This window comes from Equus przewalskii, chromosome 5 (assembly GCF_037783145.1).
Source record: "Equus przewalskii isolate Varuska chromosome 5, EquPr2, whole genome shotgun sequence".
NCBI classification, from domain to species: domain Eukaryota; kingdom Metazoa; phylum Chordata; class Mammalia; order Perissodactyla; family Equidae; genus Equus; species Equus przewalskii.
In genome coordinates this window covers 47,845,704-47,872,679 of record NC_091835.1, presented here as the reverse complement: position 1 = coordinate 47,872,679, position 26,976 = coordinate 47,845,704, and the positions used below count along the sequence as shown (strand labels likewise).

The 26,976-nt window shown below is 38.4% G+C and overlaps 1 long non-coding RNA gene across 2 annotated transcripts in view; it reads right to left on the bottom strand.

The window, feature by feature from the left end:
• The window catches only part of LOC139083525 (uncharacterized), a 330,299-nt gene that overhangs the window by 57,981 nt on the left and 245,342 nt on the right, over positions 1 to 26,976 (bottom strand). The window contains exon 1 of one of the 2 annotated variants that reach the window (XR_011540327.1): positions 12,023 to 12,121. The exons of the other annotated variant lie outside the window; for it this stretch is intronic. This is a non-coding gene — a long non-coding RNA (uncharacterized lncRNA). Of the gene's footprint in view, positions 1 to 12,022; positions 12,122 to 26,976 lie in introns of those variants that run through there. 2 annotated transcript variants of the gene reach the window in all.

Below are 26,976 nucleotides of genomic sequence, written 5' to 3'. Positions count from 1 at the left end.
ATGGATTCAGATAGCAAATTTCCCTGCTGAAAATATGCAGGAAGTGGAAGCGATGTGAATGAGTGTATAAAGGGGCATTTTGTCCTGTACTTGATGAATGAATAGGCTTAGCTGGCCATTATCAAACATCATGGGAACCATAAAGCTTACCTTCTCCCTTTCTTACAATCTGTTAATCCTTAGAAAACATGGAACATGTTTTTCCTGCTCATTTTCAATGTCTTTAGTGTTTTCTGCTTTAGGAAAAATTACTAACCTGAACGATTTCTGCTTTTAAAACATGTTCTAAGCCTTGGCTTTATAAGATCCCAAGTTTTCTCTTAAAAATCTCAAGAAGTCACCTAATAATATTTTCAACAAATTCTTATAACAACATTAATTTGAATTCACTTCAGCTGTACAGCAAATACATGCCATGGATTTCTTATGTGGGGAAGTATAGAGAGGAAAATTTTATAGTCACAAAAATCTAACATAAAATTCCAAAAGGTACGCAAAACATTGGATCGTGAAAATAACCACAAGTTCATAAAACTTGATTTGCCAAAGCACAGTACTTTACAATATGGGATGGTTGATTTTATGTGTCAACTTGGCTGGGCCACTGTTCCCAGATATTTGGTCAAATATTATTCTGGATGTTTCTGTGAGACTGTTTTTGGATGAGATTAACATTTAAATTGGTGAACTTCGAGTAAAGCAGAATGCCCTCCATAATGTGGGTGGGCCTCATCCAGTCCGCTGAAGGCCTGAAGAGAACAAAAGACTGACTTCCTCCAGGAATAAGAGGGGATTCTGCAGCAGATGGCCTTTGACCTTGAATTGCAGTATCAGCCCTTCTCTGAGTCTCTAGTCTGCTGGCCCGCTCTGCAGATTTGGGGACTTGCCAGTTATCATAATTGTGTGAGCCAATTCCTTAAAATAGATCTCTTTCTACAGATATTTACATCCTATTGGTTATGTTTCTCTGGAAAACCCTGCCTCATGAACAAAAGAAACAATAAACAAATGGGTAAAAGTAGATATAAATCTAAAAAGATTAACCTCTAGCGAATTAAATAGTTACATAAAGAATTGTATACATTATAATAAAAAGATTCCCTAGTCACAAATATCTTTATACACAGAAAATTTCCACTTTTGCCATTCATCATAAAATAAAAAATTATCAAAAATACATTAGCTTTGATAATAGTATCAAATAGTAGTATTTTTTATGTTTTTCTTTTTTTCAGGAAGATTAGCCCTGAGCTAACATCTGCTGCCAATCTTCCTCTTTTTGCTGAGGAAGACTGGCCCTGAGCTAACATCCATGCCAATCTTCCTCTACTTTATACGTGGGACGCCTAGCACAGCATGGCTTGACAAGCGGTGCCTAGGTCAGCACCCGAGATCCGAACTGGTGAACGCTGGGCCCCCAAAGTGGAATGTGTGAACTTAACCACCGCGCCACCGGGCCAGCCCCTCAAATAGTATTTTTAATACATACTGACACAGATATCTTTCCTTTTCTTCCCGGTTTCCTTTCTTCTGGTAAGAGTATTTTGACTTTCCTATGGGTAATTATCTGTTCGAGGTTGACCTCACATTCTAGGCCAGAGCTAAGCCTGTCTGCATGGAGAAAGCCCTCACATAGAATGAATGGAAAGTTCACAGTTCCTGCAATGTAGCCACAGAGAAAGGGAGGTTCTATAGCCTTGGCATAGACACCAAAAAAGGGAGATGGTCTAAATATAATGCAACAAGAATTTGGGAACCCAGAACCACACATTAGGCCAGTGGTAATGGTTTGCTGAGGAGGTTTTTTGCCTTACACTCTAGTAGAAGTGCTTTCTGGACTCTGTTGTAACTCTTCTCACAGGTGGAGGGATACAAGTCTTGGAAGTCTCTTTGTCCAGGGGTCTCCTTACCTGGCAGATTTCTCATTCCTCTCGAGCTGTCAACTATCATTACCATCTTGAGCTGATCAGGGCAAGAGAAGCTGGGCTCATTCAGGTATATCCCATAACCATTGAAATATTCGGGAATGGTTATGTGACTCAAATCAGGACAATAAAGCCGCAATCACAGGACTACTTCTGGGAATGTCAGCAAAGAAAAGCTCTCTTTCCTTTGATATCGTGATGCTGCAAGGATGCATGTGAGGGAAACAGCTACCTTTTTTCAACTTGTGGAAAGATCCTTCCTGAGAGTAAACTATGCAGAATAAAGCAAAGTTATTCTTGTGATATAACCTGTTTTAAGGCCCAATGGCAAGGAAATGAAGGCTTCAGTGTAATTGCTCCTAAGAGTGGAACCTGAGCTGAACATACTCTTTTCTTGGTACACAGGCCTCATTTTCAATCTATTCTTTACTTTCCATTAGTACTTCCCATAATTTACTCAAGGGGGTTGAGGTACATGCTGGACATAGGAAGCAGAAGGCACAGGAAAAAGTGATTGAGACTATATCTTCTCACCCAATTGAGACCATCCCTTCTCATTATCAGGTGTCACTATTTTCACACTTGTTATATTGTGTGTGTTTGTTAAGGCAAGTTTATTATTAAATTTAGGAAGTGTGTTTTGGAAAAGAAAACTCCCTCCTTTTCTCCTTATACTCTTATTGTATCCACATTTCAGAATACTTTTTTTTTCTTTCACTAAACAATTTGAAGCCTTCTAAAAAAGGAGAGTCTTGGGCAGGAAAATAAATGAATGACTTCAGGGTTGTACTTTTGCCCTTAGGAAAGATGTTGGAGGTATTCCTCCTCTAGGCAACAAAGCTTCTACACTGTGGGATTATGTCACATCAAGGAGCATAAACTCTAGTGAAGTGTTCCATTACTTCCAGGGAGCAGAAAAAATGCAAGGCAAAATCTCTGTTAATCTCCACTGTGTACTCATAAGTATAAAAGAGCTTCCAAGGACACATAAGGAGTTCACATAAGCAGACACTATACATTTTTGTACAGACATAAATAACTGTCAATATGAGCTTTGCCTTTTATACCGCAAATATACCACCATGATTTTTTAGATGCTATGCTCTCTGAGACTCCCTAGCCAGTGACAATATTAAACTACAAGAAGGGAGAGTGGCAGTCCCTCTCGGCTGACAGCAGGGTGACATTAAATAAATGCAAGTTTCAGCAGTAGGAATTTAGATAAAGTGGCAAAAGAGAGAATGGATAAATAATAATTTGTGCATTCTAGACACTTGAATGCGTTCAAGGAAGTTGTACAATCTTTTTTCTAGGAGATGGTTCCTGATGAAAGTACTGTCTACCATATGCTTGCCTTCGGGCAGAGAAAGAACCAGCTACATGTTTTTAAGCCATTTCCAGCTCTAAGTCCCGGACATTATTAAAATGAAGAGAAAGAGCTGCTGTTGACTGAACCAGTGTGGTTTTCTCTGACTCATTCACATTATGCGGAATTGGCTGAAAGAAGAGAACAGATGTGGGTCATCAGGGTGCACTGCCGACTTTTTGGCTGGTCTGAGAAAGCTAATCTTCTATACTCTGCACTTGCAGATGTATGGTAATAGCTAACATTTAACACTTCAAAACAATAGGAAAACAACTAGTGAAAAGAACAGGAAAAAAACCTCTTAACCATTTTTTTTCTGTCACTTTGAACGTAAAGCATGTCTAGGAAAAGTCTGTCCCAGGTGCAACTTTATCAAGTGCCATTTTACAATAAGGGAAAGAAACCCATAAACTGGGTATCCTTTTACTTCTCCCCAATAAGGCTGATTCTCGAGTGTTTGTATCCCTCGACCAGGAATTACTAAGTCCTGTTATTTTTGTTTTCCAAGAGAGAATTAATCTGGAAGTATAATTTTTTTCCTGGAGATATTCTGCTCCCTTTCTGGCTGTCTCCAGATAAGCTGTGTTTCTGAATTGATAAAAACCAGATTGTTCAACTACTGATGAAATGTTGATAGTACCACGAAAAGCTTTATGGATAAAACTCGATTAGAATTCCTAACAATGTGCAGGCCTTTAGCTATTTGCATTTGTTGAGGTTAGGTGTGTAGTCCCACATTGCCCTGAGAAGTGTGGATCTAGCCCAAAACACAGCCAATGTCATACCAAAACATACTTAAAGGAGTACAGAGCCCCAGATTTTCATGATTGAAGGCCAGATTCGGTCCTTTGAGATATTTGCACAACTCCCATTAGAAATTAACAGGGGTTGCAAAAATACATATTTGGGGAAAAATGTTAACCTTACTCAGCTCAGAGGTTGTTCCTTAATAGCTGATGTTTAGAAAACTTTCTGTGACATGGCCAAATATCTATATGATTCTTCTGCCAGCAGTTTGGGAAGTCTAAGGGGAAAACCAGCTCATATTAGTTGAGTGAATATTGTTGTCGGCATTTCAGAAGAGGGTTTGGGTATTGCGATGCTCTGTTATGTTGTTGTTATTGCTGCTGTTGTTATTAATCATAGACTAGTCATAATAAGCTTATAAAGTAGACATTTGTGGGGGTTTTTTTTGTGTGTGGTGAGAAAGATTGGCCCTGAGCTAACATCTGTTGCCAATCTCTCTCTTTTTTTTGCTTGAGGAAGATTGTCCCTGAGTTAACACCTGTGCCAGTCTTCCTCTATTTTATACGTGGGACACCACCACAGCATGATTTGATGAGCAGTGTGTAGGTCTGCACCCAGGATCCAGACCTGTGAACCCCAGGTTACTGAAGCAGAGTGCACGAACTTAACCACTATGCCACTGGGCCAGCTCCAGATGTTTGTGTTTTATTTTTACAAATGAAGAAAATGAATGTTTGAGGAATCAAGTGATTTTTCTGAAGTCATACAGCGAGTAGTTGTCAGAATCACAATTTACCCTCAAGCCAATATACCTTCCAGAACTCAAGCTCTTTCAACAATACCAAGATGTGCAAGTGACTTGTCACCAGCACCAGAGGACTGAACCCAGGAGAGAGAGTAGTGATGACCTGAGGATCTGTACAAAAGGCAGGCCCTCCAACTAGCTTAGTCTGAAACACTACACTGTCCTGTAGATGTATGCCCAAGGGTGAGAAGAAATTAAAACCTAAAGGGATAAAAACTGAGAGCGAGTTTGAAAATATAGGTTCCTTAGATCAGTCAACACTCTTACTAACTGCAATCAGACCTCCAAATAAATTTCTCCATCCTCAATCCTGTATAAAAGAAGCAGAAATAAGTCTTATTATGTTATCTATTAGATATTATCTAGTTTGTTTTGATCTTTCAATATATCGCATAATTATTATGTACACAGTTTAGGATTTTTTTTAAAACAAACACTCTTCTCTCACCCTCCTTTGTTCTCATCCTTTCTTTTTCTGAAAAATACAGGCTGTGGTGTAAGAAACCACCACACCATTAATCAGAAATGAGAAAATTGAAGGTTTATTCAAAAGCACTAGGTTTACAAATCTGGGCCAAGAATTTATAAGGTGTAGACTTTTTCTGACACCTGACAGCTTGGGCTTCTCTCGCTTTTTTGACACAGAAGGATCAAGAGATTCGTTTTCTGGCCCTTCTACATAAGATTTTGCCAAACCCACAATATGTAGGAACCTATCAATGTGATAAATAATATGAAAAACAAATCCTGGGAAAAGGATTAAATTTGGTGGAGACTTCCTTCAAATCGCCAAATTCATCTTTCTCAAAAGGAGCAGAGGAAGCTGCTAACGCTGCCTTGGAAAATTTGAAAGTGAAATATGTTCACCTCTCTTTACTTATCCAAATATCTCAACTTAGTTAAAGCAATGGACTCAAAACATCCTGTGATTGAAATGGCAGCTTTTTTTCAGTTACTTTCCCAAACTGATTAAAAACAGAAAATTCATATTGCAGGTCATAACCAGAAGTGATATAAAATGTTTTCCCCAAGAAACAACAAAAAATTATAAACAAATGCAAAAAAAGAAATACTAAGGGAAATGGGAAGAAAAATTGAGGTCACAAAGAAAAAGTGGTTTTGAGCAAAATAAAGTTTCAAAATGTTAAAGAATTAATCAGCATCTGTGATTTTTTTTCCCCCGTAAATAATGTATCAGTTACAAGCACAGGCTCAGCCACTTCATAGCTGTGGCATCTTAGGCAAATTACTTCATCTCTCTCCATCTTATTTTCCTCACCCATATTATAGCTGTACCTGCATCAAACATTGTAACCTTGGTGTAAAGATTAAATAATTTGATCTTTGTAAATCTCTGAAAAATCTTGCCCAGTACATAAAAAAATCTTACTACCTGATTGCCAAATAAATGTCACTACTCTGTTTGTTAAACTCCAAAACGTGAATTTGAAAGGAGTCCATTACATTTAGAATGTTTCTTAATGTATTTAAGTCTATATTTTCTACCCTTTCTGTGTAATATTAGGGGGAGAAAGGAGAAATATTATCAATCTGGGTTCACCTTCTGTGTTTCAGCCTTTTATTCGTCTTTGACTCTCTTATATTTATTTTAAAAGAATACTGATTCAAAGCGATGGAGTGGGGCCGGCCGGGTGGTGCAGCGGTTAAGTGCGCACGTTCTGCTTCGGTGGCCCCAGGTTCACCGGTTCTGATCCCGGGTGCAGACATGGCACCACTCGGCAAGCCATGCTGTGGCAGGCGTACCACATATAAAGTGGAGGAAGATGGGCACAGATGTTAGCTCAGGGCCAGTCTTCCTCAGCAAAAAGAGGAGGATTGGCAGCAGATGTTAGCTCAGGGCTAATCTTCAAAAAAAAAAAAAAAAAAAATGATGTAGTAATGAGCAGCAAAGTTAGCGGGTTTGATATCCCTCAGGGGTATTTTGTTCTTTTACCTCACTAATTTATTAAATGTTCTTCTTATAGCAAATAAACCTTTATGCTAGAAATGACATTGGATTCTTTGTTAAGATGTGTGTGCAAAAAAAAAAATACTAATATGAAGGAGAAGGAAAACAGCTGATTTATCAATCACTGGAATAGTATTGTCTAAATGTCCATTGCTTTAACTTTGAAGTTTGGTCTAGAGCAGTGGTTCTCAAGTTTTAGCATGCCTTAGAATCACCTGGAAGTCTCCTTTAATGATAGATTGCTGGTTCCAATCCCCAGAATTCCTGATTCAGCAGGTCTGGGGTGGGTCTAAAATTTCGACTTTTCTAACACATTCTCAGGTGATGATGAGCTAAGGACCACACTTTCAGAACCTCTACTCTAAATGTATACATTAAAGGCACTTGGAAAGTTTAAAAAAAAAAAAACCAATGCCTTGTAAATCAGAATCTTTGGGGGTGGATCTGGGCAATAGCATTTTTTTTTTTTAATACAGGGAAAGATTTGCCCTGAGTGAACATCTATTGCCAATCTTCCTCTTTGTTTTTCCCCCTCCCCAAAGCCCCAATACATGGTTGTATATCCTAGTCGTCAGACCTTCTGGTTCTTCTATGTGAGCTACCACCACAACATGGCAACCGACAGACAGGTGGTGTGGTTCCACAACCAGGAAACCAATCCAGGCCACCAAAGCAGTGAAAGCACCAAACTTTAACCACTAGGCCATCAGGGCTGGCTCTGGGCAACAGCATTTTTTTAAAAACCCTCCCCAGGTGACTCTATGGTAGAGACAGGATTGAGGACTCTTGGTCTAGAGAAAAGATTGTCAAGCAGGATGGCTGCCAAATCAAATTCGCCTGGGAAGATATTTCAACTCCTCCTTACCCCACCCCCAAGATGAGATGGTGCCCTGGGAAGGGGGTGGGAACAAACTTTTTAAGTGTTTCTCAAAGTTAGTCTTGGGATCACTTCGGTCCAAGTTACCTTATATTTATTAAAAATGAAGATCCCTTGCCTCACCCAGGACCAACAAAGTCTCAGATGATTTACACCCCACGCTAAAGTTTGAAAATTACCGCCCTAGGGAGAAGAAGGGGCAGATTCTAATTCTTCCTTGCAGATTAGGAGTTGCGGTGGGACTTCACAATTAATATAATGACGGCTTAGTTCACAGTTCCGTGGCACCAGCCCTAGGGATCTGAAAGGAGAATCTCTAAAAAGAGAAAGGCAGGAAGGAAAGGGATAGATGGGCAAGGATAGAAAAGGGAGTGCTGACGTAACTCCTCTCTCCTTAGCGGAACCCGTAACCACCCACATGGCTTCTCCTTTCATTTGCCCTGGCACCCGGGGATACAATGTGTTCTGCGGACACACATTTCTAAAGCACCAAGCAGCCTCTGCTGACAGCTGGCTGCCATCTCAACATGGAAAAAGTGAGAGAGCAACAGAATTTTGCAAAGAAGCATTTTTCTTTATTTTTCTCTCTAAACGGGGAAAGATGGGAAGTGTGATTACGTAAGGTAGTGAAAACAATAGAAACTAATGGAAAGTGAAATTTTTAGAAAGATGCCTATCGAGGAGAGACTGTCACGAAGCTGTTTAACCTCTTCTATGCAATCTAACACCATATTACTGCTACATATCATCATACTATGGATGAGTTCAAATACTACCTTCTGGGCATTTCCAAAAAGATAAAAATGAACAAAGAGGGCTCACATCACTTTGGAGAGATAAAGACTGCACACGGTGTTGTCAGCCATCATAATTCTCTATCTGGCTTGCTAGAGTTTGCAATTTTGCCCCTGGAACTGATGGTTCTCCCGATGCCTATGAACCAAAGGGGAGCCCCAGCTCTGTTCCCTGGATTCTCGGTGAATCTCTTGGCTGACGTTGTTTTCCATCAGCCCACAGCTTGGTTGTACATTGACAGCTTTAGGCAATGCTGCATAGTGCTGGGGTCAGCAAAAGAAACAAAGAATAATCAGTTCTACTTGAAGAAGAAGTTCTACTTTGAAGAAATCTGCCAAAACGTTTTATAACCCAGAGTTGGGTTCCTAACAAGATTCACAAATACCTAAAGACTTTGTAACTTTTTCTCCATGTGAACCATGTATGGTCACTCTAACTCCTTAACCATGATTTAAAATTTTAGGATGAAAATATGTAAAGTACTGAAAATTCATCTAAGCAGATCATAAAGTTGCAAAGTCAAACGATTCCTCCGTGACTTTTCCTTAAATTCAGAGGAAATTGAGAGAGCTTGTTTTCCTTCCACTTTATCTGAAGTAACCAGAGGGTTTTATTTTTGTTAACTTATCAGATTTACTAAGATTGCTCTCATCTAAAATATAACTGATTCTGGGAAGATTGTATCCTCCTGCATGGTGCTATTGCATAGCACGTAGAAATTAGAGCTCCTATACCAACATTCCACATCTTGTCAATAGTCTAGTCCACTGTTCATTACTATTATTCTGAAAAATGTGTAGAAACTTCTGGAAAGCGTGAACACACTGGATTTATGTATGTCAGAATGAGACTAAAGAAAGGAAGACAGTGATCTGGCACGCTTTCCTTGAGGAACATAAGATTTAAGATGGCAGTAGTTTGTATCTGTGTCAAGAAAGGATGATTTGCGAATTCAGAATAGATGCTCAGTTTTTACTACATTTTGTAAAGAGAATCTCTTTCTTTCTTTTGTAGCCGCCCCTGACACAGGAAGGGTTAATAATCACTGGAAAAAGCTTGCCAACAAACTGTGACCCGGAGGTGAGAAGGCCGGTTAGCCAATGATCGGTAAGACCTCCAGGGGGAGGCAACCTAAGACAGGCAGCGGTCGCCTGGGGGCACAGATGGAGACACGATATCAGGAGCAGAAGGAGCCGTTGCCTAGGAGGCCTTGCATGCTCCGAGATAAAATATACAAGCTCAGCAATAACATGATAATATCAAAACAGAGGCCAAGGGAGGGCCCCTTGAGAAATCACTAAGAATTCTTGGCATTCGCTGATTATTTCATCCAGAACACCTGTGTATGTTTAACAGATGTAAGCTATGTATATATTGAAACGCTGGTTATAATAAACTCAGAGTGGCCATCAGCCCTCTCCGCATCTATCCTGATGTGTACGTTGGATTGTGACACCGACATCTTTGAGAAAGACCATGGATTCTGACTGCACTTCTCACAATGAGAAAATATTACTTGTGTCTCCCACCTACCATAAATATAATGAAGTGAAACTTGCACATTTTTGTTTAGACTCAAAAGCACTGCATTTACTATCATGAACTCATGATTTTAATGAGATTAGAAAAATTTTACTAATAGCAAAACATCACAAGTGGAGTTGCTAAATGGTAAAGAAGCAAACATGATGAGAATAAATGTATGTAAAGGAAAAAGATAAAACTCTTTAGTTTCCAGTGCAAAGTGTATGTCCACAATACGTGATATAGGAAAAGGCAATTTTCTAGAGTTATTTTTTTTTATGAAGAGACCACAACGAATACATATGCTATTTTCTCCTATCTTTGGCCATTCACTGCCATTTTAGCCTAGAATATAGTATTAAATGTCACTATTACTAAAAGTGAATAACTTCAAATTGGTTAAACTAATTATTGGGAATAGAAAAAAGTGTGTGTGTTTTAAATCAATGATATGAATTAGTAATTTATCTTTAAAAGAGAGTTTTTGAATAGTGGGTGGAATCAACATTATTGCTCTAAGGCAGCAGTCCTTAAAGTATGTTCTGAAGACCCCTGGGGGTCTCTGAGAGGTTTTTTGGGGTTCATGAGATCAAAACTATTTTATAATTACACTAAGTTGTTATTTGCCTCTTTCACTGTGTTGACATTTGCACTGATGGTCAAAAGCAAAGGCGGACAAAATTGTTAGTGTCTCAGCACTGAATAAGGCCATTGCACAGAACCTCATCTCTACACACTTTCAATTAAAAAAATGGTTTCAATTAAAAATTTCCTTGATTAAACAGTAAAAATGATTAGTTTTTAAAAATCTTGCCCCTTTGGTCTGTGTCTTTTTGATTATTCGATGTGACGTAATAGGTGGTCCACATAAAGCACTTCCGCTACTCAATGAAGTATGATGGTTTTCTCACGTAAAAGCACGTGGGCAATTTTGTGAGTTGCAAGCAGAGCTAGCTGCTTTTTTCTGTGGAACACCACTTTTGCATGAAAGAATGATTGGCAGGCAGGCTATCATCATGCAGATTTAGCCATTTGGCTGATAATTTCTTCAAAATCAACAAAGTGAGGCAATCATTTCAAGGACAACAATCGACAGGCTTGTTGCCAAGAGTAAAATTCAAGTTTTTGGGTAAAAAATTAGAATTTTCAAAACATATTTGCCACCATGAGTTTGATAACTTCGCAATACTTGAGGAGTTTTCAAATGAGCTTTGTGGCTATTTTAATGAAAGTAATTTTTATATTATATCATGAAATACGGCTTCATTTAAGAGGACTGCAATAACTCAATAAATCAAGTGTTTCCAAATGACTAACATATCATTTTACAAAATCAAGCATGGATTAAAGTACAAGGGAGACCAATAGACTATAATACACAGAGTACACAAAGTTCATTAATATTCTTTCAGATCCCACATTGCAACTAAACTTTAAGAAACAACCACTTGTCGAGCTTTGGTGTAATATCAATGAAGAACGCCCACAATTATTAAATGCTATTAAAAATACTCTTTCTTTTTCAAACTGGATATCTGTGTGAGGCTGGATTCTTCATATACTTCAACCAAAACAACATATTACAAAAGATGGAACGCGGAGCAGATACGAGAGAATCAGCTGTTTTCTCTTAAGCCCAAAATTAAAGAGATTTGCAAAAAGCATAAATAACATATAATTATTTTCATAAAAGTGTTTTCTGTTATTTTTATTATTTTTAAATGAACTAAAATATTTTAAAATTCTCAATTGTAACTTCTTCCTCAGTAAATATTGATAGATATAATCCACATAAACACAAGTTTTTGAGGTCCTCAATAATTTTTAGTGGTATAAAGTGTTCCTGAAACAAAAGTGTTTGAGAACCATTGCCCTGGCCTAGGGTTATCACTTTCACTGTCATCTTGTGAACAAACACTGATTGTGGCACACCTAGAGGCAATTTTGTAAGGGTAAGCAGTCAGAGAAATATTACCGCATTAAGATTCTTCAGAGAATTAGAAGATGTACAAACCTTGTGAACAGTTTCAGTATCCTGTAGATTGTAGCATATAGGGCTGCCTCCTGAGCTGATGTCCAGTCCTATCCAGTAACGTGCATACTGCTATCCCTGCTTGAGAATACAGTGCATAAATTAAGGACATGCACTTTTTTCTTGCAGCATCTTAAAAATAAATTGTCCTTGACATAAACAAAGAAATAATGCAGGAAAAAAGTCAGAAGAAAACTAATTCAAAGAGGTCATGCAATAGAAGCCAATGTAATGAGTTTGGTGACAGTACGATTGAGATAACAGGAAAAGAGCAGAAGCTGCATCGATGGAGTTTAACAAATGTTACAAAGCCTATTGATTCCAATGATGCTTTTCACTGTGGATGTACTTGAGAATGAATCTAAGAGTCAAGCAAAACATTCTAGATACAAAGCTGATTGCCTATGAAGATAGATGATGTGTTCGCTTCGACTTTCGTTTGAATGTGGTGGCTTAGGACAAGGAAGGAAGAAATGGAAAGAGAATTGGTGATTGTGTCAATCGTGTTCATATCGCTCAGGGGTACAAGTCAGGAAATAGAAGTCCTCCAGTTATTTTCATAGAGGAAATTTAATATGAAGGATTGTGAGGTATTGTAGAAGCAGAAACTCCAGGAGACAGCTACTACTCCCTAAATCTGACGAAACAAAAGGAAGAGGCTATTGAAACTTAGAAGCTTCGAGGGGGGGCCCTGCAGAGCTGGGGCTGCTGTTTATTTGACTGGTGTTGGCCCCTTAGACAGCTGAAGAGAGGGGCACCACGGAACTGGGACCCAGACTTCTCAGCAAGGGCACTGCCCAAGTGCTGCTGATGCCTCAGGAGCAAAGTGAGTTGACCTCTGAAAAAAGAGAGTCATTTCTGAGAAAATTATAGAATCCTTAGGTATGCATGCTTGTGTTATCTTGGAACTGAGAGTACTGCCAGTAAAAGTAAAAGCGAAAAATAAATGAATATTGTGTATAGGATTACACATATGCTAGACTCCAAAAACTGAGGAAGAAAAAGAAATGATAGAAAAATGTGTGATTCAATTGCCAGAAGTTTAAAAATGAACGCAGCACAGTCTATCAACATAATTTTGAATGTTTAAAATGAGAAAGAGGGGCCAGCAGTTAAGTGCACACGTTATGCTTCGGCGGCCTGGGGTTCGCCGGTTCAGATCCCGGATGTGGACATGGCACCGCTTGGCAAACCATGCTGTGGTAGGCGTCCCACATATAAAGTAGAGGAAGATGGGCATGGATGTTAGCTCAGGGCCAGTCTTCCTCAGCAAAAAGAGGAGGATGGGCAGCAGTTAGCTCAGGGCTAATCTTCCTAAAAAAAAAATAAATAAAAAATAAAAAGTAAAATGAGAAAGAAAATTATTTGATGAGACATTGAAAAGATATAAAATATAGATGCAGACATATAAGCAAGGATAAATACAGTAGTATGTCAAAGACCTACCAAAATTGTTTCTGAGTTAGAAAGATCCAGAAAACCTGAAATCATGAAAAAAAGTAAGGATAAAAATATGGGTAATTTTAAATTTATAACAAGGTAATGCTCAAGGAAAAAAGAGATGAACTATATAAAGAAGACATTATGTTAATAAATGACAGAAAAGTCATCACTCATCTTCTATTTTGTTACCACCTTCTGTATCAAGATAATACTCTTCAGTCTAGAAAGTGGTAAACAAATATATTTTATTTTATTGTTATTATTTTTTAAAGATTGGCACCTGAGCTAAAAACTGTTGCCAATCTTTTCTTTTCTTTTCCCCAAAGCCCCCAGTACATAGCTGTATATTCCAGTTGTGAGTGCCTCTGGTTGTGCTATGTGAGACGATGCCTCAGCATGGCCTGATGAGCGGTGCCATGTCGGCGCCCAGGATCCAAACCTACAATACCCTGGGCTACTGAAGTGGAGTGCACGAACTTAACCACTCGGCCACGGGGCCAGCCTAACGAATGTGTTTTAAAACAAACTAAAGTATGATGAAAGTGAAACAACAGTCAGAGAATATCTAATTTAAATAAATTCCTTTCTCTGGACCCACCTGAATTGCTTCCCAGAGAACTGAAGGAATGCACAGATATGACTATAGAACCAATGTCTGGATATGAAAATGGGAGAATGGGAGGAGTGTCAGAAATCTCTTTTTCCTGGTTATCCTAAGAATAAGAAAGGACAGATTCCTAAGAACAGAAAGGATAGATCCCATAAACTAAAGTTCAGTAAGTTTGATATGGATGCTTGCAATTTTAGAACTTAAAAATTATGAGAGGCTGGCCCTGTGGTGCTCTGCCTCAGTGGCCTCAGTTCACGAGTCTGGATCCAGAGCGTGGACCGACACCACTCATCAAGCCATGCTGAGGTGGCAACCCACATACCAAATAGAGGAAGATTGGCACAGATGTTAGCTCAGAGCGAATCTTCCTCACACACACACAAAAACTGTGGCATCAGTATATCTTCCAAAGGAAGAGTCATGAAAACCTCATTAACATTTTTAACAAAGTTGTTAGGGGAGAGGGAAATGCCATGGATAATCATAATTTGAATTAAAAGAGGTGTTTGAGGGGCTGGCCCAGCAGCATAGTAGTTAAGTTCATGCACTTCACTTTGGCAGCCGAGGGTTTGCAGGTTCAGATCCTGGGCACAGACCTACATACTGCTCATCAGACTATGCTGAGACAGCATCCCACATACAAAATAGAGGAAGTTTGGCACAGATGTTAGCTCAGCGACAATCTTCCTCAAGCTAAAAGAGGAAGATTGGCAACAGATGCTGGCTCAGGGCCAATCTTCCTCATCAGAAAAAAAAAAAGTGATTTGATGGAAACTCTCTTGACATCTGTTTTGAAATGAAGAAATGTCAATGATAACACTTTTTTTGTAATAACTAAGCCAATGGGCACACACTGATTGATAGACTAATAACCTAGAGGGAAGCCAAGTTCATGAGCTATTAACAGTGACTCGAAAGAAGACACAGAGGCAGGCTCATCAAGTTTGTAGGTGAAACCATGCTGGGAGGGATAGCAAATACATTGCATCTGGGTTCAGTAGGCTCTGTAACAACTGGAACACTGTAATGAAACCAAGAAATGCAACGCATCATGTATAGTAAAAAACCATGGTTTTAATTTTTTTAATTACGTATTCCAGGATATGATAGTACAGGCTTGAAAATATTTGCTCTGAAAGAAGACCAAGCGGTTCAGTTGACCACAACATGTGATAAGGCTGTGAAGAACACAAAAATGTGCTGTTAGACGATATGAATGGATACAGAGTCTGGAACCAGGTGTTTGTGGAGACGGGGAGGGGCCATCTAACTGTAATCTCCAAAGTCAGGCTACTTGTGGAGAACAGTCCAGATGTACCCACTTGAAGAGGGACATTAACAAACTGACCTTTATTCCAAAGAGGTCAAATGGACTAATAAATGTCTAGACAGCTGAGATTTGTGGGCTCATAGGTGTTTAGTCTAAAGAAGAAAAGAATAATCACGCTAATTATCTAAAAATACTTGAAGGCCTGTCTCGTGAAAAGCTTATTCTGAGTACCAAGATGCTAAACAAGGACCACTTTGAGAAAGCACAGAAAGTACCTTAGAGAACATATGAAGAGGCTTCCCTAAAAAAGCCATCTGCCCACAATGGAGCCTCAGTGTCACAGGGACTGTTCAAACAGCAGTTACACAATCAAGTGCAGGTCCTATAAAAGGATTTCTTCATTTGGTGGGAAATTGGACTAGCATTTTCTAAGATCTCCACCACTTCATACTTCTTTAGTTTTATAGCAATATCTGGAGGGATCCAGCCGTGTAGTCAGCAAGTCTTGTATGACTCAGACCTAAATAGTCTTCTTTCCTCTAATGTCCAGATAAATCAAGAAAAGTTGAGGATACAGCTGAATTATTGGGTAATAGCTATGGAAACTCAGGTAGAAACGGGGGAGGGAATAATCACAACTTCAGAGTTACAATAAAAGCCAAGTTAATCATAAGTCCACAAATAGAGATGTGGTTATTACAGTAATAAGAAGATAAGAGCCAACAACACAGCGCTGAAGGTTGCAAATAAATGTAGAGTGTAATAAAGACTGCCAACACCAAATTTTTTTAGAACAAAATTCTACTTGAGTTCCACACACCTGGTTTTTCCTACTCTGGGTCTCAAAATCCTAACCATAAGAGACATATAGAAGCAGCCTAGTTCAAAGATCAATTTCATTAGGAGTCTGGATTTCTGGGATTTATGAAGAAAGGATTAGTGAGAATGGTTGGAAAAGCCTAGAATTCATTAATGCCAACACAAATTGATACTGCAATCTCCAAGGGAGCTCTGGCGTACATTCCCAGCCATGCTCAGGTCAGGAACCACTGAAAGCCTTCAGCCAGAGTGATTAAGAGAATGTTCTCTGGGTAAATTCTAGAGGCCTTTGTTCTTCTGTTCATGTCTGCTGATCCTGTTCTGCGTGCCCTGTGCAATTCTTGTCCCTTGGTCTCTACTGAAGTAACATTTCCTTTTTTCACGATCCCTATTACTGTGAGAGGAACTCCTACTCTGTTTATATGCTACTTAAAGTTAACTTTATATGCAAATCACTACGAATCAACTACAAAGGACATTTTATCTACCTCTTATATGATTTGCAAAATGTCTGTGCCTTCCTATGTTATTACTTACTTACTATCTTGAAGTGATTTTTCTTTAGTCAGCTCAACGGTACAGCCCTGCTCCATAATGTAGGTATCCTTTGTTTCCCACAATCAATATTCAGGTTTTCTTTGGATTCTCCAAGCATTCATCCTGCTGACCATCCCTGTTCCAAGGATGATGTACTCTATTCCCTTCAATGGGAAGAGAAATCTGATTAGGGGCAAGTTGGGGCAGAAAGAAGACCTCCAAGAACTGAGTCAGAAACTTCATGACACTTTTTGTATTACCCATTCCCCATGAATTGCCCTCCTTGCTGGTGTTGGCTTAGTGTTTGGTATGGTTTGGTTTTCCTGTAACTACTTCATATCCTATGTTCTATGCATTAAAAAAGCATGAAAACAAAAGATATAACTAGACTTTGTGATAATAGTTTAAAAGTTTTTTCATACTGTTTCCTAGGTAACATGATCCTTCATATCTACTGTATTATATCAATTGGCTAGTACGATTTTAGCAGGGAAACCCCACTTCATCGAAATTTGATAGTTGCTTTGGTCTGGAAATCAATTCCCTTAAAAATCACCAAACTTTTCACCTGGCCAGGACCAGGGACATCTGATTGTGCAATCTTCTGTCCCTTCCTTATTATCACTGGAATCCCAACAAGCTCAGTCCCTTTGATGAGTCTGGTGAAAAGGATACAGAAACAGGAGGTCCCATTTCTTCTGCCAGGCTACTTCGAGAACAGACATAGTCCTTATGCCTCAATCTTTTGTAACCCAGAATCTGTTTTCTCATAGCCTAAGTGAGTTAATTTACCATCTCAAGCTCTACGCAGCTATAGTCTGAAGTCAACAGGGTTTGGAAGGCTGTCATGACAATCTAAGTAGTGTTCATATTGTTCTTTCTATGAGGAAATGCAGTCCTTGTTTGAAATAATTGCTTTCTAATAATCTTTTAATATATAATCATGCATAAATTGATGAGTATATGTTGTACATACATTCTTCAAAATTATACACACACCATAGACATTCAACAATATGTATTTTATTTTACTACGAGGGGGAACCTGAGAGTATCTTTCCTATCTGAGTGTAACTAACATCAAAATATTTTTAATAAAACTAACTTAGGTCCATATAATCTGTGACTAAAAACAATAGGATATCAGGTATTATGTACATGCTCATTTGTTTTCCCCAACTTGTTTTGACCATAAAAACTATTTTCATTCTGTGCTGAGAGTGTTGGGCACCAAAAAAGCAAGATACTGTAGTCCCTTCTTATCTGGGGTTTCACTTTCTGCAGTTTCAGTTACCCGAGGTCAACCACTGTCTGAAAATATAAAATGGAAAATTCTAGAAATAAACAACTCATAAATTTGAAATTGTGCACCGTTCTGAGTAGTGTGATAAAATCTTGTGCTCTTCCACTCCAACCCACCTGGGACATGAATCATGCCCTTGCTCAACATATTCACACTCTATGTGCCACCCACCTTTAGACACTTAGTAGCCATCTTGGTTATCAGATGGACTGTCGTGGGATCACAGTGCTTGTGTTAAAGCAACCCTTATTTTACTTAATAATGGCCCCAAAGCATGAGAGTAGTGACACTGGCAATTCAGATATGCCAGAGAGAAGCCATAAAGTGATTCCTATAAGTGAAAAAGTGAAAGTTCTTGACTTAATAAGAAAAGAAATCATACGCAGAGGTTACTAAGATCTGTGGCAACTTTTATTATAGTACATTGTTATAATTGTTCTATTTTATATTAATTATTGTTGTTAACCTCTCATTGTGCCTAATGTATAAATTAAACTTTGTCATAGGTTTGTATGTGTAAGAAAAAAATCATAGATCTATGGTTCAGTACTATGGTTGTTCCAGGCATCCACTGGGAGTCTTGGAACGTATCCTATTGAATAAGGGCGGGCTACTGTGCAAATGAATTTGATTCAAGACTGTTTGGGCTTTGGGAACAGACAGCTGGCAGCAGTCCAGAAGTGGGACAGGCAATCTATTGGCTCTCTGCAATAGTCTATCTGACCCAACAATATCTAATTGTCAAAAAGGTGGCTATGTACCCACTTTGAATGGAAAACCTGGCAGACTTAGATTCAGTTCACAAAAGTTGTTTGGGGTCCTACTTTTTCTGAGACTTAGAGAACTGCCTACAGAGCATGACTTGCACAAAGGGCCTTTGTTTTCAAAATTTCATAGATTTTCTGTATCCAATATCAAACTATGCTTTAATATTGGAAATTATATTTATAGTATGGTTTTGTCCAATTTTTCAAAACAACATGATCCAAACATATCCAGTTGGTATAATGAGAGTTAACAGAGAAGAATCTAAGGAATGTAGTTTTCCTCAAACCTAACTGAGAGGTGAAGTCAAATCACAAAGCGTTGAAAAGTCTTTTGTAAACTAATAAGAGCAGCTGCTTAATAAATGGCTTTGTTGGGACGGAGGAGGGAATGTCTGCCTGCATGGGCCCAACACATTGGCAAGTCCACCTCATGTTGAGTCAAAGGAAAGTCAACAATGTTATCTAAAATGTACAAAGGGCATAAACTGATATAATGTTAAATCGACTGTGTAAATATTCTTAAGAAGATATTATTAAAAAACCAAATGTTTTCTTTTGTCGAAACCATGAAATATGGAACTGGGTAGCTTTGCCATTTCCTTTCAGACTGTTGAGGACTCAAACTACTTTTATTTCCTGTTTTTTCCTTCTAATACGAACTTTAGAAATATAGGCATAAATCTAAAAGAAGAAGAAAAATAGGCACTGGCCTTACTCAATGTGTGTTACGTTTTAGCTGAAATCAGGTATATGTGATGAAAAGGAACAGGAGGTCTCCATCTCAGGAGGAACATGCTGTTCCTTTTGCCTTTGAATTACACAATGTGATAAAGAACTCCTTTTTCCTAACCTTTTCTAGCAATTTCCCAACCACATTCATTAGCACATACTAGACACTGTTTACTTCAAATTTTTTCTTGTATATGAAATTATGGAGGATGTCAAGAATTAAACTTAGATGCTCAAATATCCATTGACTGAACAGAATTTTGCTAACAACTTGATATAAGTTACAGTCCTATATGTTATTAAAATTTAATGGGACTTCAAACAGAAAAAAAAATGTAAGCTTCATTGGTGATAATTATAGTATTAAGTAGAAATTCACTAGGGAGTAAGAAAGACCATCGCCATTTTAAAAACCAGCAACAACTTATGTAAGGTGGGTGTTGTCTCTCTAGTCACATGAGCATAAGTAAACTGTGTCAGTGGGACCATGGCCAGCTCGATGATATTTGCTTCTCCTCCTGCATCACTACAAGAGTTCACCTACACTGTGTGCCAAGCAGCAAGAACCTAGAAACACTGGTCTCACCAACCGTTGAGTGTTAATAGGATGCCAAATCAAGCTGGTGTGTGTCCACCCTTTACTGCCTAACTTATTCATACAACACAGCTCTTCACAAGTCTTGAACTTTTAGATACTAACACCTATGTTAAAACAACCTCTAGAGTAGCATGGAGTAATACAGAGGATATGGCTAAAATTAGAGACCTACACATTAATTCTAGCCTTACCTCTGTATAAATCAAGGCAAGATAATCAGCCTCCCTTCCACAGTTTGTCTGATTAAAAAAAAGAATTGGGGGCCAGCCTGGTGGTGTAGTGGTTAAGTTCACATCCTCCACTTGTGCCCAGGGTTCGCAGGTTCAGTTGCCAGGTGCAGACCTAACACTACTCATCAAGCCACACTGTGGCAGCATCCCACATAAAATAGAGGAAGATTGGCACAGATGGTAGCTCAGTGACAGTCTTCCCCAAGCAAAAAGAGGAAGATTGGCAACAGATGTTAGTTCAAGGGCAATCTTACTCACCAAAAAGAAAAAGAAAAGAAAAGAATTGGATCGAATTATTCTAAGTTCCTCCTCAGTTTAAACATTCTAGGGACTGGCCCCGTGGCTTAGTGGTTAAGTTCATGTGCTCTGCTTTGGCAACCCAGGGTTTCACCAGATGGGATCCTCGTCGCAGACCTAGTACCACTCATCAAGCCAGGCTGATGTGGCATCCCACATAGCACAGCCAGAGGACCTACAACTAGAATATACAACTATGTACTGGGGGGCTCTGGGAGAAGAAGGAAAACATAAAATGAAATAAAAATAAGATTGGCAACAGACGTAAGCTCAGGTGCCAATCTTTAAAAGAAAAAAAAAATTCTAGAAACTTCACAATAGGGCAGTGTTTCCGAAACTTTTCATTAATCGAGGACCATCCTCCTGCCTTTTTTTAACCACTGCTACAGACTAGATGCTTTATGTAATCATTTATCTCTCCATTTTATCAAAGATACATGTGTACATAATTAATACCACACTGACTTAATAGAAATTTGATATTTAAGATAGGCCATGTATGGGTACCCAGCCTTATCTTGGGTAAACAGATGCAGTTCATTAGCTTTTGAGGAAATCTTAAAGGTATGAATTACTTAGGGATCTAGGTATATTTGATTGGAAATCACCAAACTAGGGGGGAAATACCCTCCAAATCTGCCAAGATAATTCAGCTACCCTCTGTCTGTCTTCCTGACTCAGCTACCTAGGGAGAAAGCATTACCCTCTAGCAAGCTCTCCCAGAAACATATCTCAGTATTTGTTAATCTTATATCTCAAGTGTTTTTGTTTTTATCTGACGACCCTAGATTAATGGATAACACAGGTGATTAAGGAGCAATCTTAAAACCAATCCAAGAGGGTCGGAGGTGGGTGGGTGGGGTGCCTACTATCACATAAGCCATAGAACTTAAAGACATTTTTAGAGACCTTCAAAATAACTCGCACTTCTCATCAGTATTTGTTCTTGAAACTTTTAATCAACTAATCAACTTGTCATAAAATACTGGTGTATATACTATATGTGTGAGACAGGCCTTTTGTAGATTGGGCAAAGATGTACAAGAAGCCATCTAAGTAGCCAAAGAATCTTAAGTCAGGAAAACAAGGCACAAACACAAAGCATAAGATGCAGTGTGGCATGGGGAAAGCAGAGTGAAGTCAGCTAGAGACCTTAAGCAAATAAATCATTTTAGCCCATCTGAGTTTCAATTTCATCAATTGATAAATGAAAGAAAGGAGTCTTGAATATTTCTAATTCCACAGGACTGGTAAAGTTATCAAATATTGGGGGAGTTCAGAGGCAGCCACTGAAGGCAGTGGTGGATTTACCTCTGAATGGAACTGAGCTGAACCTGGAGGCATGTATATGGTTTGGAGAGTTAGTGGGTGGAAACCAAATGGGCAAAGAGATATCAAAGATCAAGACATGTTCAGGTAAAAATAACTAATCAAGTACATAGAGTAGAATAAGATTATACCTGAAAAGGGAGGTTGGAACAATCTTATTAGGGACATTAAAAGGCAACCTCAGGATGCCATGGGAGCTTTCTGAACAAGAGAATTGCGTTCATTTATTAATCCATTCACCATATAATTCTGGAACACATACTATACACTAAGCATGTCTTAAGGTCTGTGGGGTGAAACAAAGGTGGACAATATGTGTTCCTTATCTTCAGAGAGATTTACAGTCAAGCAGAGAGGGCAAGATATGTGTGCAAACAAGCATGTAACTCGTATTTTAGCTGAGTCACCCTGCCTTTTGTGTGTCACATGAAATTGAATCAAATCCCCATCCAAACTGAGAAGGCCATTAGTGAGCCTCCTCGATGGGTGATTTCCGTTGTTCCTACTTACTTCCGATTCCAGCTTTGGCCAAGTTCTCAACATCTTGTCGTGCCCCCTTCTATCTACTGTGTATTGACTCAAACATGGAATGTGCTTCCCTTTCTTTGAACCCACACAATTTGTATGTGCTGGATATTTTCTGTTTGTACCTCCAAGTCACTCTACCTAATCCACTTTGCCCTGTAACTGGGAGGCTGGAATGCATATTCTGCTCAATGGTCTCCCATGCCTCCCGACTCCCAATTGGTTTAGCTGATGGGAGATGCTGGCAAGATCAGAGCATGGGGTTAAAGTGAGGTAAAGCAGTCTATTTCTCCAGCTCTCTTTCTGATGAATTTCTGCGTGTTGACTCCACCTCTCTACCCACAGCTCCTGTCAAGTGACTGGTCTTCCTATCCAACTAGAGCTACTCTCTCTGGGTTCCATCTGGTAATTGCTCCCTCTCTCCACAGCTCTAGGCCTAGACAACTGCACTATCACTTCTTGGTTTTCCTAAACCCTTTTTTAAACTCTCTTCCTTTACTGAGATTGAATGACCATCTTTTTTCTCCCAGGACCTTAATTGTTACAACAATGATTTGATATTTGTATATACTGTGAAGTGATCACCACAGTAAGTCTAGTTAACATCCATCACCACACATAACTACAAAATTCTTTTTTCTTGTGATAAGAACTTTTAAGAGCCACTCTCTTGGCAACTTTCAAATATGCAATACAATATTATGAACTAGAGTCACCATGCTGTACATTACATCCCCAGAACTTATTTATTTTATAACTGGATGTCTGTAAGTTTTGTCTACCTCCACCCATTTCACCCTGCCCCCCCCCCCCACCTCCAGCAACCACCAATTTGTTCTTTGTATCCATGAGCTTGGGTTGTTATTTTTGTTTTTTATTTTAGGTTCCACATATAAGTACTACCACGAAGTATTTGTCTTTCTCTATCTGACTTATTTCACTCAGTATAATGCCCTCAGGGTCCATCCATGTTGTTCTCAATGGCAAAATTTCCTTTTTCATGACTGAATAATATTCCATTGTGTATATAGACCACATTTTCTTTATCCATTCACCCATCGATGAACACATGTTATTTCCATGTCGTGGCTACTGCAAATAATGCTGCAATGAACATGGGGGTGCAGATATCCTTTTGAGTTTGTGTTTTTGTTTCTTTTGGATAAATACCTAATAAGCAGAATTGCTGGATCATATGGTAGTTCTATTTTTAATTTCTTGAAAAACCTCCATACTATTTTCCATAGTGGCTTCCTCAATTTACATTTCCACCAACAGGGCACAAGAGTTCCCTTTTCTCCACACTCTTGCCAACACTTGTTATTTCTTGTCTTTTTGATAATAGCCACTATAAGACCTGTAAGGTGATATCTCACTGTGGTTTTGACTTGTGTTTACTGTATGATTATGATGTTTAGCATCTTTTTATGTACCTGTTGGTCATCTGTATATCTTCTTTGGAAAAATGTCTATTCAGGTCCTCTGCTCATTTTTAGTCAGATTTTTTTTTTGCTATTGACTTGTATGACTTCTTTGTATATTTCCAGTATTAACCTCTTATTAGATATATGGCTTGAAAGTATTTTCTCCCATTCAGTAGGTCACCTTTTCATTTTGTTGATGGTTTCCCTTGCTGTGTAAATGCATTTTAATTTGGTGAAGTTCCACTTGTTTATCTTTCCTTTTGTTGCCTTCGCTTTCAGTGTCAAATCCAAAAAATCGTCACCAAGACCAGAGTCAAGGAGCTTACCACCTATGTTTCTTCTAGGAGTTTTATGGTTTCAGGTCTTACATTCAAGTCTTTAATTCATTTTGAGTTGATTTTTGTGTATGGTGTAAGATAGGGTCCAGTTTCCCCAACACCATTTATTGGAGAGACTGTCCTTTCCCCACTGTATATTCTTGGCTTCTTTGTCATAAGTTAACTGATCATATAGGTCAATATGGGTTTATTTCTGGGCTCTCTATTCTATTCCATTGATTGATGTGTCTGTTTTTACGCCATTACCTTACTGTTTTGATTACTATAGTTTTGTAATATAGTTTGAAATCAGGGAGCATGATGTCTCCAGCTTTGTTCCTCTTTTTCAAGATTGCTTTAGCTATTTTGGGTCTTTTGTGATTCCATACATGTTTTAGGGTCTTTTATTCTATTTCTGTGAAAAATGCCATTGAAATTTTGATAGGGATTGCATTGAATCCATAGATTGCTTTGGGCAGTATGCACATTTTAGTAATATTAATTCTTCCAATCCTTGAGCACAGAATAGCTTCCCATTTATTTGCATCTTCTTCCATTTCTTTCATTAATGTCTTACAGTTTTCAGAGTACAGGTCTTTCACCTCCTTTGTTAAATTTATTTCTAGGTATTTTACTCATTTTGATGCAATTGTAAATGGGATTGTTTTCTTAATTTCTCTTGCTGATAGTTTGTTATTGGTGTATAAAAACGCAAAAGATTTTTTTTGTATATTGATTTTGTTTAAAAGTCTTTTAGTCGCTGTCTTCTCTCCTCCTTCAGTCCCATCCTCCTCTCTTCTGCTAGGGCTCCAGACATTCATTATAGTGCTAAGCCCTTTTCTATCCTGTAACTTCCCTTTTCCACCGTTACAACTCAGCCTTTGCTCCAAACTCCTGCATATCCCCACACATTCTTATGAACTGTAATTTTGTTATCTCTTGGTCTCATCCCTGAGATGCTCTGAGGTCTTTCTACAACTAAAATCACTTCTCAAGATACTTTGCCAGTCAAACCCAGTTCTTACTCCTGCCTCTAGCTCATTTGACACTCTCCTGACTTCCAGTTATTACATAAGAATAATACAAAGGTGAGAGTTTTATCTCTACTATTAGAGAGGTAGAGTAATGTCAGAGATGAGAGAAGAAAGAGCTGGCAGTATCAGACTGCCTGTTCAAGAAGGTGGCATTGGATGGATGCAAGCTTTGAAAGAGAAACATGATATGGCCAAGTAGAATTAGTGAGAAAGAAAGTCAAAGAAGAAGTAAAAGAAAAAGCAAGTACATGATATGGAAAAGCATGATTCATATGAGTAGTTCTGTTTAGTTTATAAATGATGAAAGTGGTGTTTGAGAAGATTAATCTGACAGTTCTACACTGGATGAATTTAGGAGAGGAAAAGCTCAAGTCAGAGAGACCAGGCTATTGCAACAGTTTATGCAAGAGCTGACTACAGATCAAGCTAGAATGGTTATGATAATAGAAATAAAAGCACAAGTATAGGAAACTAGGAGATTATTTTAAAAAGAGGTTAACATCTATGTCCTGAACTGGAAAATGGACATTATATATTAAGATTAAAAGGAAATTGAAAAACAAAAATTTTTTTAATTATATATATACATGTATGTATATATATATGAAATAACTAACACATGTATATAGCACTACATTCCTAGCAATATAGTGACATACTAATACTCGGAGATTAAAGTGACTTGTGCAAGGTTGCTCAGCTACTTGGCGACAGACCTTGAAATCAAAACACCAGCAGTCTAAGGCCAAAGGCCACTCTTAGCTATTATTTTATTAACTTATTTTCTATTTGTTCTATTATTATTCCCATTTGACAGAAGTAGGCATTATTAATGCTCCCATTTTACAGAACAGGAAAGAGAAGAACAGAAGGCTCAATATTTGCCCAGATTCTTAATAGAGGATCAAGAATTTGACCCAAAAAGCCAAGTGCAAAGCCTCGGGTGTTATCTTCACATTATGCAGACTCTCCAGAAACACCGATCAATAAGGCTTAGTAATTCACCTATTTAGAAAATGAGGCAAAGGAAATTAAATGAAAACTGAGTTTTGAAGTTAAGAAGATGATTTTCAAGGCCTCCTCTGGTTCAGAAATTTTCGCATGGGTGTAGGGTCAGATGGGCTTTGCCGCCTGTTAACTGAGCAGCCTCAGGCAAACCTCAGTCTGCTCGTTTGTGAAATGGCACAATAATCCTTCCTTCACAGTAGAGTTATGACGCTTAGAGGAGAGCACGTCTGTAAATGGTTTAGTGTGGGGCCTTGCACACACTAGTTGAAAGCAACAATAATACTCGCTTACCTTGTATTCCCAGCATCCTACCTGACACACAGGAGGCAACGTAAGTCTTTGCTCAATGTATTAATTGAACAAATAATTAATTGACTGATGGACTGATTGATTAACAGAAAGAGTTTTTAAGTACCCATCTGATTCCAATGATCCATGTCTCGTTTCTCTGACTAATCTCTATTCTATGATAAAAAATTTGATTAAATTTTCTATCTAGCATGTATCCATTAGTAGATTAAAAAAGAAGTGGTAGCATTTTAGAAAAAGCAAGATGAAGTCAAGTCTAATACATAATTGTATTGATTTAATCATACACTCATCCTCTAAGATGATTGCTTGAGCAGAAAGATTGCAATTTTAGAATCCTCACTCTTTCCTTCTGCCAGTTCAGATCTAAAACATTGCGCCAGATTC